Below are 13,030 nucleotides of genomic sequence, written 5' to 3'. Positions count from 1 at the left end.
TTCTGAGATGATTTCGACAGATTTGACAGTCCCTATTGTTTTGTTATTTTGTTGTTTTGTTTTTTGTAAACGTGATATGAAATCCTTTATTTTTGTGGCAAAAGCTGCAACATTAAAAATGTTCTCTTCTTTTAATTTTAATTTGCAAAACTATAGATCCAACCATAAAGATTCAGTAGGAGACCAAAAATACAGAATACTTCTTTATGGGATTTGTTGTGTGCGCACAGAGAACTCAGCAGGCTAGGGCTTCGGGTCATCTGGGAAAAGAACAAGCCCCCCCGGTTCAGAGCATCTCTTTTCTCGGTTTGGAGTTGGACTCTGGTGCTGACCTGTTTGAAGGCGTTCAGACAGAAGACAGCAGTTCCACTGAAACTGTTTCAGAGGCTCCTGGGGCATATAGCATCCTCAGTGGTGGCCAGGCCGCTCGGGTTGATGCATATGAGGCCGCTTCAGCACTGGCTCCAGACTCAAGTCCCGAGATGGGCATGGCGCCACAGGACATGTCACGTGGCCATCACGCCAATCTGTCGCCACCTTTTCAGCCCTTGGAACAACCTCAAATTTCTACGGGCAGATGTTCCCCAAGAACAGGTCTTCAGGCGCATCATGGTTAAGACCGATGCCTCCAAGACGGGCTGGGGCACTGTATGCAACGGGCATGCAGCAGTCGGCTCCTTGACGGGCCCACGGTTACGTTGGCACATCAGCTGCCTCGAGTTGTTGGCAATACTGCTCGCATTTCCGAGGTTCTGGCCATTGATCCAGGGCAAGCATGTGTTGGCTCGGACAGACAGCATGACAATGGTAGTGTATAACAACCATCAAGGCAGTTTAGATTCCCGTCGTATGTCACAAATCGCCTGCCATCTCCTCCTCTGGAGTCAGCAGCACCTTATGTCGCTACGAGCCACTCACATCCCGGGTGACCTCAACACCACGACAGGTTACCCGCAAGGGAGAGTGGAGACTCCACCCTCAGGTGGTCCAGCTGATCTGGAGTCGATTCAGACAGGCACAGGTAGACCTGTGTACCTCCCCAGAATCGTCCCACTGCCCATTTTGGTACACCCTGACCAAAGCACCCCTCAGTGTAGCCACGCTGGCACACAGTTGGCCTCCTGCACTGCACAAATATGCATTTCCCCCAGTGAGCCAGGGAGGTCAGGGAGGATGAGGAGCAGGTCATCCTAGTAGCACCCTACTGGCCCACCCAGACCTGGTTCTCAGACATCATGCTCCTCGCGTCAGCCCCTCCCTGGCGGATTCCCCAGAGGAAGGACCTTCTTTTTCAGGGATGGGGCACCATCTGGCACCCGCAACCTGACCTCTGGAACCTCCACGTCTGGCCTCTAGACGGGACCCAAGTGGCATACCACCTGCTGTGGTAGACACGATCACTAGGGCTAGGGCCCCCTCTATGAGGTGCCTGTATGCCTTGAAGTGGCGTCAGTTCACTAAGTGGTGTTCTTCCCGACGCAAAGACCCCCAGAGATGCGCAGTTGGGTCAGTGCTTTCCTTCATGCAGGAGAGGTTGGAGGGACGGCTGTCCCCCTCCACCTTGAAGGTGTATGTAGCCACTATAGCTGATCATCAGGTTCTTTAGAGGGGCCAGGAGGTTGAATCCCTCCAGACCGTGCCTCGTTCCCTCATGGGACCCCTCCGTAGTCCTGCAAAGCCTATGATGGGCCCCCTTTGAGAGGGTCAGCTGAGCTTAAAGCACTCACTCTGAAGACTGCCCTCCTGACAGCGCTGACCTCCATCAAGAGGGTAGGTGACCTGCAAGCGTTCTCTGTCAGCAAAAGGTGCCTGGAGTTCGGTCCAGGCTACTCTCACATTATCCAGAGACCCCGACCCAAGGTCGAGAAAGTGCCCAAGGTTTGTACAATCCCATTCAGGGATCAGGTGGTGAACCTGCAAGCGCTGCCCCAGGAGGAGGTAGACCCAGCCCTTACGTTGCTGTGTCCAGCGCGTGCCTTATTTGGACCGCACACGGAACATCAGAGCCTCTGAGCAGTTCTTTGTTTGCTTTAGTGCAATCTCCGGGTTGTTCCGGTTTTGTCCCGTGTCTTAGCATGAACGAACAGGTAAGTCCGGGACAGTCGGCTGGGTGTATCACTTGCGTATAGTGCCTTTCACCTTCACAGAGCTGAAGATGTGTGCTCTTGACTCCAAGTAGTGTTCACAAAATGTTTTCCCTGGATGACTTCCTCTTATCCCTGTGGCAGGCGAGTTTATGGAGAAACTCGCTGCCGGCTCAGTACACGTGCTATCTAAGCCCTATACTGGGGTAGGTACTCCGCATGTGCTGGTTCCCCATAGGTAACCCCTTGCGACGTATATCTTCCGCTGAAACTTTTCCCTGTTGGTAAACTGCGTCTTCCAGTCACCATGTTCATAGAGTCTCCTCCCCCATTAGGTAGGACCTACCATGGACTTCTCCACATGACATACTTCTGGCTACGCTCAGCAAGACCATGTGATGTATCTCCACTCAAAATGCCCCCCGAGCAGGGTGTGGTCTCCCCTAGGGAGTGACACCCCCCAACGTGGTCACTGGTGGTCCTAGTCTGTTGAAAAATGTTCACTCTTTTTGGGGAGAAAAACAAAAAAAGAGGGAAAGGGCATGACTGGGCTAACCTGTCCCTATTTTTTGGGAAGTCGACTTGTCCTCGAAGGATCGTTCGACACTCATTACTTACGTAACCTCCGTTCCCTGATGGAGGCTCCTCAGTGAGTGAGCGGTATGCATGCCAGCTCCTTTATACCTGTATGTCCGGGTGAGTGCAAATACCACTCGCCAATTCCCATTGGCCTTTTATCAAAGATCAGAGGTGTCTCGTGCTCCCGAGTGACCCCTAGTGTCACTTCATCGACACAACGCCTCATTCGCTCCATCAGGGAACGGAGGTTATGGAAGTAACCAGGGCATTTTATGACTTCAGTTTCTTGTTTTGTTAATGTCTCATTATACTCTGTCTGTCAATCCATTTTGCATCCATCCTTTCACTTTACTTCTGCTTACCTCCCATTTTTTCTCTAATCCTCCATTCGTCCCTTCCCTCTAACACATATCTATCTCTTTTCTCTCGCTCTTTCTCATGCTGGTAGCATTTGGGTGTGTTTGAGGTGCTCACAGGGAGAGGATGACTGTTTGGGCTTTTTTCTGTTCATATATTTCTTTATTTTAATCGGGATAATGGGGGCCTGGGTAGCTCAGCGAGTATTGATGCGGATACATGGGGTAAATTTGTAATGATTTCAGAGTTTTTCTTTTTACAAGAAACACATACTAGTGATGATAATGAAACTCAGTGGGGTATGTGGTGGGAAGGGAAGTACATTCTTAGTCATGGGACAAATACAAGTGCAGGGGTAGCTATTATTTAATTAATATTTGTTAATATTTTAATAGTAGAAGAAATTGTAAAAGGAAGAGCACTTTTAATTATAGTAGAGTTTGAAGGAATAACGTTTGTATTAATTAATGTATATACCCCTAATAACGGACCTGAGCTGGTGGGGTTCTTTATAAAATTGAAATCGGTTATTCAGATGATCGATGATGCTGTGTGCATTGTAATTTGGTGTGATTGTAAATGCACAACAAATTTTACTGTTGATAGAATTGGAGAGGAGTCTCACAATCAGTAAAGCATTATCAGGAGTTATTATAAAACTATGGAGCTTTAAAAATTATTAATGAGTTTGATTTAATAGATTTATGGAGAAGTGGGAACATAGAACTTAGACAATATACATGGTTAAAGGTATCAAATAATAGAGTTAGTGGTGCTTGATTAGACAGATTTTATCTGGGCAAAATATGAAATAATAAGGTAAAACAAATTAATGTTTCTGTTTCTCCTAATTGTACCTTTGATTTTAATATGAAAAAATTAAAAAACCTTGTTATCATTGCCATTTTAATATCAAATTGTTACAATATACCAGGTTTTGTAAAAAATTCAAGTTGTTTTGGGATCATTGGAAACCGAAGAAGGACACTTTTGAAAATCTAAGTCAATGGTGGGATGTGGGTAAAGCTAATATTATAATTTTCTGTCAAAACTATACTTCCTATACTACAGTACAGCTGTGGTGAAAACAACAGTAAAATGTTTACAAAGAGACATTGCATTCTTGGAGAGAGGCATTATAAACAATAATGGAACTGTGCAGATTGAAATGTTAAATAATAAAAAGGAATTACTTGGATCTTTTTTACATGAAAAGGAGCACAAATAAAATCAAGAATTGATCAGACATGGATGCTCCTAGTACATTCTTTTTAATATGGAAAGGATAAGTGTTCTACAGAAACAGTTGTTTCATCAAAGATGTCCTAATGGAACTATAACCTCTGACCTTCTAGAAATAAGAAAACTGACTGTAGATTTTTACTCATAATTCTATAATGCTGAGAGGGGAACTTCGGACTACTAAAAAACTGGATACCAGTGTCTTTGTTATGTTTGGACTACAAAATATCCTCAAAGGTCCTAGCAAACAGACTAGCAAAGGTGCAGTATGTAAGATTCAGAAACCCTTGTTATTAATGACACCTGTGGCCATTAAGTGAACTGCAGGCAGCTAACTGTTGCTCATGCTCGCACTCGTGCACACACTCCATAGGGATGCGAGCATCGGACAAAACAATTATGTAACGTACAAAGAGACAACACGATTCACCAGCATCATGCTGACAGATGAGGTAACATAATTAATATTACACACTTATGATTGTTTTACTACAAACTTTGAGACTGTATATCATATTTGACTCTCCAGTGCTGGAACAGGCTAAAACAAAGTGTGGATATAGGTCTGACTATGCAAGACTTTTGTTGAAGTAACCTCTTTTCTTTTCATGATACATTGACTGCATTTATACGATAGTCTATGTCGGCGTTAGCTAGCTAACCAACTTTATCAATAGCTGTTAGCTAAATTTGGTGGATAATGACAGTAGCAGTTTATAAAATTAACTGTACATTATAAACATGTTGACACAATTCAGTATTGATGTGATTCCATCACAACTGTCATTTTGATATATCGATGCTCTATTGTTTTATAATAATAGAATGTATATATTTTCTGTATAACCAAGTTACGTTACAATAATGAATGGAGCTTTTTGCATTATCTTGAACATTGTCTAGCATTCATTTCAATGTTGTTAATGTCAGTGTTAATGTAGTTTACCTTTCTGATTAATTACAGATTAACATTGTTTATGACAGTTACTGTGCTGGCAAGATCAAGTTAGCTAATATTACACAGATCAATCCTTATGGCACTATATTTCACATGTTTTGCAGTTATGTAAGCTTACCTGTCCAATAAGAAGAAAGCCAATTCAGTTTTTATCCCCAAAACCGAACGAAGGTCAGGAATCAAATGCCCTGCCGATGTTCACTAGTTTTAGCTCGACAACGATCATGTTCCTGCTTAGCCAGACTGGATTCAGTTGATAATGTTTTGTTTAGTTTTTGTTTGGGGGGGTTGTTGTCACTCTCAGTTTGTGTAGGAGTCGGTGTTGTGCTGGAAGCTGGATGATTGCTGGATTCCATCTCTAAGGCCTTGTTCAGACTGCCCCTAAAAATCAGATTTTTGGCATATCCAGATTGTATCCAGAGTTTCTGATTGTCTGGACTGCAAAAAACACATGAAATCAGATTTTTCCAATGCTGATTCAAACCACATCTGGAGGTGGTTTCAAATGTGATTGAAATCAGATTTTTTTCAGATGCATCTCATTCCGGATGCTCTGGCTGCTCAATTCGGATTTCAAATAGTCTTTGGCGTCACTCTTAACGTGACGCACAACGATGACATCACAAATCGGTGACTGCAACATGGAACATCACAATATTAACTAGTCTCCTCCGTCGCCGAGTTTTTCAGATTTTCTGATGAGATATATATTTTACCGATTTGCCTGCAGTCTGAACATTGCTTCAGATAACGTTACCTAGTGTTGCAGACAGTTGTCGCTGTTGAATTGTGGAAGCACTGAGACAAGGTTCTCAGGAGCGTGCATAAACGTCACATCCTTTGGATTTTCCCGGCAAAAGTGACCTACTCAATTCCCATGAAAATCAGCCTACAGCCTTTACTAGACAACCTAGGAAGTCCAGGAAGGGCTCATTTTTTAAGTTGCATTACAAGCTGTTCACACATTGGCAAAACAAAAGGCAAATATTACATGAAAATTGTTACATATTGCACTTTTAAGCATTATCTAAATGTATTGGCTCAGAGTGATCAGTCCTATTGTATACCTGACAGATCAATTATGGTCAATTTATTTTTACTGCGGGATGTTATTGATTTTAATCAACTTCATTTGAATTTAGTTATTTTGCTTGATCAGGAGAAGGCCTTTGATAAAGTTGATCATAAGTATCTTTTTAATGTTTTAAAACAATGTGTTTAATGATCATTTTATTTCTTATATTAAGCTGTTTCTAATGCCTTTGTTATTGTTAAAGTTGGGGATGTATTGAGTGTACCTATACCTGTTTCCAGGGGTATCAGACAAGGATATCCGATTTCAGGACAATTATATAGTCTGCTAATTGCAACAGGGCAGAGGGGCTAAAAACCTTAGGTGTTTTTTGGAAATGAACAATTTCAGATGAGAAACTGGGCGCAAATAATGGAGAAGGTGTCCGATTTTCTAAATCGAAATGCTATTACCACAACTGTTGTATAGAGGGAGAGTTTTGGTCGCTAACAACTTGACTGCCTCTACATTGTGGCAGAGAATTATCGTTATGGAGCCTCCAGTTGAACTGGTTTGCAAAATACATAGGACAACTGTGGACCTTTTTGGAGTGGGGTACACTGGATCCATGCTGCAGCACTTTATTTACCTATCCAAAAGGGAGGTCATGGGCTGGTGGACGTGATAAGTCTTTTGCTAGCTTTCAGGATACAAGCAGCACAAAGACATTTATATCATAAGGATTTAGCTTGAGCTCAGACTGCAAACGTAATCTTGCAGAAGGCAGGTGGGCTCGGACTGGATAAACCTGTCAGAGCTTACGCCCTTTTATAGATCAATACTGCAGTCCTGGAAAACTGTTTTTAAAGTAGATTGGAGTAGTGATGAGCCAGGGCACTGGGTTCTGGAGGAACCATTACTTTTTAATCTGATTATCCAAACCAGGCTTCTGTTTTCAGTAAGTCTACGAGCATGTTTAAAGTGGAACAGTTGTAAAGTTAGGTCACCTGTTGGATGGAGATGGGTGGAAGCCAGTCGAAATCCTTAAGGAAGGGACAGGCTTGAAATCTACACACCTTGTATCAATACTAACTGAGAACATTTGATGGACTTAATTTGAGCTTCTCCGGTATACTTAAGGAGAGAATGGAGGTAATTATGGACTTGATTTTGTCTATTGAAACTCCTCAGTTGGACTGGTTTGAATCTACATCGAAGAAAGCAATTTATTACTCCAGAGACAAAAAGCTTTGAGGTGGCCAAGATTGTAAGGGCCAGACTTCTTTGTAAGAGACCCTGTGGAGGTGGCGGACCCTGTATAAACCACCCATAGGGAAGTAAGCAGCTGATCTAAAGTGGAGGATTATTCACGGGGCCATAGCTACAGACAGACATGTGGAACGCCTGAATCCAGCAGTGGGTGGGGAATGTAAATTTAGAACATTTCTAAAAGACTTAGAACATTTATTTTTAAAATGTGGAAGATTACAAGGTCTTTTTAATTTTATTAATGACTTGTTTCAAGAATTTAATGTCAAGAATAGGTTTTCAAGGAGGAGGAAGACAGGTTTATTAAATTATTAGTTCGGAACAGAAAAGTTAGCAATTTGGAAAATGAGGAAGAATAAGGGGCAACAACTGTGACGTTTTGAAATCTGGTGGCGGGAAGGATTCAAATTGAATTCACTTATAATATTGTGAATGATGTGATGTGTTTTTGTGATATTTGGTTATATTGTATGTGGTTTTTGAGTGTCATCTGTTTTTGAATATTTACATTTTTTCATTTTATTTATTCTCTTTATTTTGAGAAGATAGGCCTATCTGTGTAAATTATGAATTGTGACTAAATTAAGATGTGTTAAATCTCAATCTCTCTCTGTCTCTCACTCTCTCTCACTCATTTAGATGCAGATGTAGTGACTAGAAGTGATCAGCTGTAATAAAGAGAGACACCTCACAGTCACACAATAGAACTGAAATAACCACATGGAGGACAGAGAGGGAGAAATTAGTTGTGGAGGAAATACAATTTAGAGTGAGTGTAATGATGATGAGGATGATGGATGGATGGATGGATAGATATCCATATCATGGTAGAGAGAGAGAAACATTTTTGAAGTGGCAGTAAAAATGCTGGTAGCCACAAAGCACGAGACTGTCTATCCTGTTTGAACTGAATAATTACATCAGATGCATGCATGATTCCCTAAGAATCAATATGGGATTCCCTACTAAATATTCAAAGAAAAACTTGATATATTGATTATAATGAGTCATTATGATATTTGAATTAATTGTAAGACAAGAGTAAGATGTTAGGCCTAATAATAAAAAATACTTCATGGAATTTAAATAGTGGTCACCGTGGCTAAAATGCACAGTGTATAGTAGAATTATAAATAAGACAAAGATCAACATTCTTAAGCATTATATACATTATTGAATTGTTTTATATGTCGTGGCTTTCGTTTATCAGCATGGCTTTGGCTGATAATTTAAAGATATTGAGAGACGGTTCACAGGCACAGCATAATAATTAGAAAAAGGTATTTCTCCACACAGCATCCATGTTTGATCGTGAGCTGATAAATACTGACAAAACTGATGTGCATATTACCTGCATGCATATTAATTAACCTCAAGCAATGGTTTAGTTCAAATTAATAAATAATAAAAAATGAAAAGGGGTATTTAAAAAAAATATTTTGACATAATTTTAGGAATTTAGGACAACCAAAAATCATATAGTATATCAAAGAATTATATTTTGGGATTACTGTTTTTTTTTTATAATTTCATGAATCCTGCCAGTTGATTTTATTTCACAAACTACACAGCAAGCATTAAGACTCCCACATGATGAAACACTTGTTTTAATGAAAATATTAAAATGTTAAGAATTTGTATATGTAAATATATTCAATATTATATCATGAAGTTAAGTGTATTTTCTACCATAAATGTTTACTTATAAAAAATGTGTGCAAAAATTGCTTAAGTGATTTTAATTAAATCTTATTAGTTATTGTTTTTCAGTCTAGTACTATTCTTTAACATCTGCAACGAAGATGCACAATGGTGTGTTATAGAGTGATGTTGATGATAAATACCAGCTAAGTTCTAATATGCAACCTTATAATTGTGTAGATGGTTAGCGAGTAATCACTGTCCCAATGTTTAGTGGATCAAAACCCTTGCAAGTGCCCGATTTCGTATTCACAATATACTGATTTATATCATTGGGACCTAGGAAGCAGAATGAAACACAGGCAAGGCCTTTTGTCTCGTGTGTGTGTGTGTGTGTGTGTGTGCGTGCGTGCGTGCGTGCGTGTGTGCACGCGTGTTAACTATTTTTTTATTTTATTTAAACCCCTGGCTACTTTAATCTTATGTAATATTGTTCTGAGCAATTGCAATGTTCTGAGCATTGTACTAATGAATGGGGGGTTTGGGGGGGGGGGCAAATGAGCTATGATGCAATCATGAAACAAGCCTACGGTGTGTGAAGAGAGAGGGATAAAGAGAAAAAGATGGATGGATTGAGGTAGAAAGAAGGAAATTGCTTCTTTATCTGAAAAGAAAGATGGAGTCGGGTCAGAATGTTAAGTCTGTTAGGAAATCAGTGAGAAAAGATTACAAGAATCAGGTCTATATCTCTAACTCCACCGGCAGTAATTATAACTTTGTTTATTTGTAATTTTGTCCTCCCATTTCTCAGAGTGGTTATGGGGTGGGGGGGTTGATAAAGAAAGAAAGTGATGACAGAGGAGAAAAATGGTAACCCCTTATATATGAGAGACAGAGTCTCAGAAGGTGAACTGGTGTCTCCAATTTTCAATTCATGTACACTCATCTGAAAGAGAATTCTTAATACTTTTGTCTCCAAATATTGTGCAGCAGGAGTTGAAAAAGTCTAAAACTGAAACTCTAAAAGCTGTACTTCCCCTTCTGTCACTCACTCGACGTTGTGTTGATTGTAGTGACACAAGGGGTCTTTCTTGAGAGCCTCGCATACCTCTGGATTTGAGAGAAGGCCAATGAAAAATTGGCAGACAGAATTTGCATGTCCCGCCCACGGACATACAGGTATAAAGGGAAGCGGACGTGCGTCTGTCAGTCGGAGCTGAGCGGTTGTGCAGCAACAAGCTGAGTTTCACTACTGCTCCAGTCACCTCTACCAGAGCATTGTTGTTGGTTCTACGGTGCATTTCCAGCATCTTTCTCCTTCTCTGCAAGGTGTACAGTTCATGACCCGGGCGCTTCGACAGGGCTTCTGTAAAGAGTGCATACCCTCTATAAGAGAAGTATTTTCCCCTCTAAAAGAGAGTATATTTTCATTGTTAAAAGAGTAATACACAGCAGTCATTGAACGTCCTTTTTAAAGATGCCCTTCTACCTCTGTGTAGTTCCTGGATGCAGTCGATATCTCTCCAAATCTGACGGTCATAGACATTACCTCGTGTGTCTGGGCAGCAATCACACCGAGGCAGCGTTTGCGGTCGCGGCTTTTATTTCTTAAAGTGAATGCCAATTCAGCCACCCCCGGGCCACTCATTCTTCCCACGGGATTGAGGATGACCCGGTTGGCGATGGAGGCCATTTGGGGATGGCATCGGGCTCGGTTTCGCCGGGGACGTCCCCACGAACCACCCGCCCCAAGGCACGCTCGCTTGCAACTGTCCGAGCTCGAGGTGAGGGCGTCGCGCTGGCTGGCCAGGACAATCCGACTTGCCTACACGATCCAATTCACCAGGCTCCCACCTCGTTTCAGGGATATTCGCTCCAACTCGATACGTGGCGAAAATGCCTGCACTCTACGCGCAGAGATTATAACTCTGCTACTCAAGGATGCGATAGAGCCTGTCCCTCCTGCCAAGGTGAAGGATTTCTACATCGTACACAAAAAAGGCGGTGGGTTGCAAGTCTTGGACTTACTCAACCGGGCTTTACACAAACTCCCACTCAAAATGCTCATGCAGAAACAGATTCTAACCTGCGTTCGACATCAAGATTGGTTTGCAGCGGTAGACCTGAAGGACGCGTACTTTCACATCTCCATTTTGCCTCGACATCGACCCTTCCTACGGTTCGCGTTCAATGGCCAGGCATATCAGTATAAGGTCCTCCCCTTCGGCCTGTCCCCTCATGTTTTCATCAAGGTTGCAGAGGCAGCCCTTGCCCTGCTACGGGAAATGGGCATCCGCATTCTCAATTACCTCGATGACTGGCTCATTCTGGCTCTCTCTCGAGAGTTACTATGGCTCAAAGGGACCAGGTTCTCAGGCACCTCAGCCATCTAGGGCTTCAGGTCAACTTGGAAAAGAGCAAGCTCGCCCCGGTTCAGAGCATCTCTTTTCTCAAAGTTAGACTCAGTCTCAATGACAGTGCGCCTCACGAACGAGCATGTGCAGTCTGTGCTGTTCATGTCCGGCACAGCGGTTCCTCTAAAACAGTTCCAGAGGCTCCTAGGGCATATGGCTCAGCCGAGGTCAAGCCGCTCGGGTTGATGCATTTGAGACCACTTCAGCACTGGCTTCAGACTCGAGTCCTGAGATGGGCATGGTGCCACGGCACGTACGTGTGTTATTCACCCCTTCCTGCCATCAGACCTTCAACCCTTGGACAGACCTCTGTTTTCTGCGGACAGAAGTCCTCCTACAGCAGGTGTCCAGATGTGTCGTGGTCACCACAGATGCCTCTCAACTGGGCTGGGGCACTGTGTGCAACAGGCACACAGCCGCTGGCTCCACGTCTTGATCCATTCAGACAGCACCACGACAGTAGCGTACATAAGTCGCCAAGGTGACGTTGCGCTCTCGTCAAATGTCACAACTCGCCCACCATCTCCTCCTTTGGAGTCAGCAGCGACTCAGGTCGCTGCATGCTACCCATATCCCAGGCAACCTCAACACGGCAGCGGACGTGCTGTCGTGACAGGTCTCGCTCAGTGGAGAGTGGAGGCTCCACCCCAGGTGGTCCAGCTGATTTGGGACCGGTTTGGCATGTCACAGGTAGACCTCTTTGCCTCCAAAGACAATTTCCACTGCCCTCTCTAGTACTCCCTAACGGAGGCCCCTCTGGGGACAGATGTGCAGGCACACAGCTGGGCTGCGGAAGTACACATTTCCCCCAGTGAGCCTTCTTGCACTGGTGCTGTTCAACGTCAGGGAGGATGGGAAACAAGTCTTATCGGATCTCATGCTCCTCGGACAGTACCTCCCTGGCGAAATCCCCTGAGGAAGGACCTAATTTCCCAGGGACGGGGAACTCTCTGGCATCCCCGCCCAGACCTAAGGAACCTCCACATCTGGTCCTTGAATGGGGTGCGGAAGATCTGAGTGACCTACCACCGGCTTTTGTAGACACGATCAACCAAGCCAGAGCTCCCTCTACCAGGCAGCTTTGTGCCCTAAAGTGGCACTTGTTCACAAATTGGTGTTCTTCCCGGTCTGAAGTCCCGCAGAGATGTGCAGTTCGGTCAGTGCTTTCATTCCTGCAAGAGAGGTTGGAGGGGAGGCTGTACCCCTCCACCTTGAAGGTGTATGTTGCCGCTATTTTGGCCCACCACGACGCAGTGGACGGTAAGTCCTTGGGTAAGCACGACCTACATGCTTTGCATATCTATTTGGATGGCACGCAGAGCTTTAGATGTTCTGAGCAGCTCTTGTCTGATTTGACGGACACGGTAAGGGAATGCTGTCTCCAAACAGAGGTTAGCCCACTGGTTTGTCGACACCATCACCTAGCCTACCAGACCCAGGCCATACCCGCCCCCTTGCGGGTTCGAGCACACTC

Source organism: Xyrauchen texanus, chromosome 1 (genome assembly GCF_025860055.1).
Source record: "Xyrauchen texanus isolate HMW12.3.18 chromosome 1, RBS_HiC_50CHRs, whole genome shotgun sequence".
Classification (NCBI taxonomy): domain Eukaryota; kingdom Metazoa; phylum Chordata; class Actinopteri; order Cypriniformes; family Catostomidae; genus Xyrauchen; species Xyrauchen texanus.
Note: the sequence above shows the minus strand (reverse complement) of the source record.